The 4,225-nt window shown below is 36.5% G+C and overlaps 1 pseudogene; it reads left to right on the top strand.

Moving 5' to 3' along the window:
* Window positions 1-2,759: 2,759 nt before the first annotated feature.
* Window positions 2,760-3,388, top strand: LOC111507886 (small ribosomal subunit protein eS8 pseudogene; annotated as a pseudogene).
* Window positions 3,389-4,225: the final 837 nt, after the last annotated feature.

Here is a 4,225-nt window from a genome sequence, read left to right on the forward strand (position 1 = left end):
AGGTAATTGACAAGCAACAAGAGGTGTGATATTATTATGAGTAAAGCAATAGAAATAATATAAAGAGCTCGCCTGATCAAGGTGTTGCCAGCATATATATTTCTCCAATAGATATTCTCTTCGTTCGAAACCTTGTAGAGTTCTGGTGTGTTCATAAATGATCTTGACATCCTGTGGTAAGTAGTATTGTTGTAATCATTGATCTTCTAGTTACCAGAAACTTCTTGTAATCTCGTAACAAAGGTAACGATAAAGCGAATCGTCAAGATGTAACCAGGGGAGCGTACAACGAAGGTAGAGGAACATAAAGCGAAAAAGGAAAATGGCCTGAAAGTAGGTAAGTAAGTAAGGTTATCAAACAATTCTGTGCCAAGTTATAGTTCTATTGGGAAGTGGATATATAGTGGATGGCCTGAAGTGAAGTCTAAGGATTACGGCTTGATTAGGAAAATATAATGATTCAAATCCCAAAACAATGAAGTGGGTGTTTCTTTCTTTTCTCGAAAAAAGAAACTCTTATATTCACCTCCTAATAGGTATAAGGCAAATCCATCCAAGATGTGAGCACAATTCTCAAATTCAGCTCTAGCCATGTGCCAAGATGATCAAAAAACAAAAAGGAAAGGATATCCTCCCTTCAAAGGTATGTCAACTTGTCCTCTAGTCAGTTTTATTTCGCGATTCCATGAAATGGGTTAATTATTGCGGTTGTCTGGTCGTCATGGTTATTGATGTCACAGCCGGTCTGTTCGGGGAAAAATCATCTCCAATGACGTCACAAGTGAACCCTTTTTATTAAAGCCTTCAATGATATGAACTTAACAGAAGTGACACAGATTGCCAATATAACTCAACAGTGAACAGTAAAGGTTCATTTTGAAGAACCAAATATTAGAATTTTATGTTATTTATTTCTCGTATTTGTATTTCACAGGAATCTCAGAGAACACTCGAAGCACCAATTACTACAAGGCAATAACAAACAAAAACTGGTTGATAGGAAGTGATTGAATGATAACTAGATGAAATTGAATATACAGAGCGAAGTATTTTCAGAGTTCATAAATCTAAATTTAAATGTCATAACAATAAAAAAATAAACATCGAAGTTATATATATTTTTTTTCTAGGTAATTTAACAGAAATCATAAGAAATGTAAATTAACACGTAACAGGTGTACTGAGTTGAACCTCAAAACGATGACCAGCGACAGTTCGTCGCGTATTTCTGATATGAACCGCTCTTGGTGGAATCAAATCACACCTCCTGTGAAAGTATTTATAGGAGGGAGAAAAATCTCCAACTTTTTTTCGATGTTCCTGACTATCAAGGTTGCAAGTGATATTCGTGTTGCCAATGAGCTGGATGGCTCTTTTATGGATGAAATTCAGCTACTTCAGGGTATGCTTATAGGCGGAGCTCCATACATGAGAACAATACTCCAAAGAAGGTCTGATCTGAGCTTTATAAATCATCAAAAGTTGCTGGGGTGTGTATAATTTTCTGGTTTGGTATGGTATATCAAACTTTTGAGAAGCAGCCATCGCAATTCCAGTGACAGTGCCACGACATTTTGGTGTCCATTTCAACCCCCAACAAACTTATCGAAGTAGAAAGCGAAATTGTCCGTCCAGACATTATTATATCAGGTTCGGAAACATTTATCTGGGTTTTCGTGGTATTGAATTGAACTTGGTTACTTTCAGTCGAATCAGAAATCACTGGCAGCATGAGGTTGCATATCTTTGCAACCTCCTGCTCCCGGTGAAGATATGTATCCATAGCCGATGTCCTGGAATCCAAACGGAATGTCGGGACAAGGGTGCTGTCATCAGAAAAGCAATATATTGATTTCTTGGTTTTTTCCAATAATCCACATGGATCCAATGTGGATCCCTGTGGAACATCAGCGTTGATGGTGAAAGTATTCAAGGGATATCCGTGGTCTGTTGATCTTTGTTTCAGAAAGTCATATTGATGATCGCTCGAGATGTTAAAGCCTTCCAAATATTCAAGGAAATGGTGATTTATGGCTTCATCCGTGATTTTTGTTATTACTGATAGCAAAACGAGTGTTCTATAGTTATTTGAAAGATTTTTTTTGCCATTTTTGGGAATAGGCTGAACGCGTGCAATCTCATTCCAACAAGAAAGAAAAATCTCCTCCTTGTGAAATAGGTTGAAAAATCTGCAAAATACTGGTGCGTGTAGTTCAATGTTTATATGAGAGTAGTTGTTGCGAGAGGGTTTTCTTCTTTCAGTTTGTATGTGAAAGTAACTTTCATACATGATCTGCCCATCTTTGTGAGAAGTTGATTTCGGAAATAATTGCTTCTTCTCTGCCTGTCTTTCCTTAAAACTTTTCAAATTGAACTTGATACAGGTTTCGAATTGATAGTGTCACCAAGATACAGTGCCCGATCATACATTGAGAAGACTTACGGCGCGAAATTATTTATTTTGATTTATTTTGCAAGTCTTAGTGCAATTTACATCTACACATAAATTTTTAATGGATAGCTCTTGGAGAACCTTCGGAACGAAGGTATTTTTGTTTCACTTCAGGCTTCTGATCATCATATACTTATTTCATATCTCAGGCTTTATTGTTTTAGTTCTTTCTCTTGTAGTGCATGTTTCAATCAGATATACTGTACTAGTTGTGTATTAATACGAAATACGGTTTCCTTCAATTTCTTGAAATGAATCTGTCAATGAATCGTGAGGTTCATTTAGTCTTTCAGTTGTTTCTTCCAGAATGGGTATCAGCCGAGATCATTGGCATGAAGGAAGATCAACCAGAGGCAAAAGGAATCCTCTGCGTAAGAAGAGAAAGTTTTAATTAAGTCGCCTCGCAGCTAGTACTAAACTAGGACCTCACAGAATTCACTATGTTTGTAGCAGAGGTGGTAATTTCAAATGTAGGGTTCTGAGGCTTGACACTGAAAATTTTGCCTGGGATAGTGAAGAAACTGCAAGAAAAACCCGTATATAATTGCTGTTGTCTACTGTGCTAGCAACAATGAGTTGGTGAGTACCAAAACATAAGTGAAAAATGCAATAGTCGTTGTAGATGCCACTCCATTCAGAATATGGTATGAGAATCATTATATTCTGCCTTTGGGTGGCAAGAAAGGAGTCAAACTGAGTGCCCAAGAAGAGGCTCTTTTAGCGAAGAAACGTAGTAAGAAAGAACTGAGGAAGTAGGAAACTCATCAGAAGACCTCTGAAGTAGAACCTGCTATCGAAGAGCAATTCGCAACTGGAAGGTTATTGGCTTGCTTGGCGTCTCAACCAGGACAGTGTAGTAGGGCAGATGGGTACATTTTAGAAGGAAAAGAAATAGAGTTCTATATCAGGAAAATGAAATCGAAGAAAGCAAAGTGAATTGTTATGAGGTGGCAAACAAAAAAAAGTTGACATTCATACCAAGGCGGTAGTTCTAAGAATGTGAGATACCTAATAAACATGATGCTCGGTGACATATGTTACAGAAATCAACCCAAATTCGTCGATCACATTTATTGTAAAGATTTAAGTTTTGAACCTCTTGAGTAACGTACCGGTTGGGCAAACTTAGATTCATCATATTCTACACTTTCTCAAGGTGAATTTTGAATTGATTCTTTCATTTATTTTTCACGTTAACGGATAATTCACCATTCCGTGATATGACACAATGAAAACCAATATATTATATTGGAAAACAATTTTCACTGTAATCTATACTTGTGAGTCTGAATCCAATGCTTTTCTAAGACTGCTTTCATTTTGAACAGATCATCATTATTCTGCTAGACTTCAACCAGAATTTTGTAAGATTCTATCAAGAAATGTCATTAGCGCAAATAGAAAATTGAATATACCCAAGAAACCTCTTTAACGTGTTTCTCTACTGTGAATGTTTTGACGGAAAACATCCAAACTGACTTGATTTTTTTCAAGTCAGTTTGGATGTTTTCCCAGGCGAACTACAACTACTAATTTTTCCGAAGTTTATTACAGTGTCATTATCTGAAAAACGGCACGAAGGGCATTTTCATGAAATATGTCTGGGAAAAACGGATTTTCAATAATTTCAAATGAGTTGCTGCACTATCTGTGATATTAAAAGCTGCAAACCAACTTTGGAATACTATAACATTTCAAATGACATGCAATATAGTGTTTGCATGAAAACATCAGCAGGTGACTTCATCTCACATATCTTCAATCTTTAGAAAA

The sequence above is a fragment of the Leptinotarsa decemlineata genome, unplaced genomic scaffold (genome assembly GCF_025532065.1).
Source record: "Leptinotarsa decemlineata unplaced genomic scaffold, Ldec_3_MD MMD2_tig00026328_RagTag_RagTag, whole genome shotgun sequence".
Taxonomy (NCBI): domain Eukaryota; kingdom Metazoa; phylum Arthropoda; class Insecta; order Coleoptera; family Chrysomelidae; genus Leptinotarsa; species Leptinotarsa decemlineata.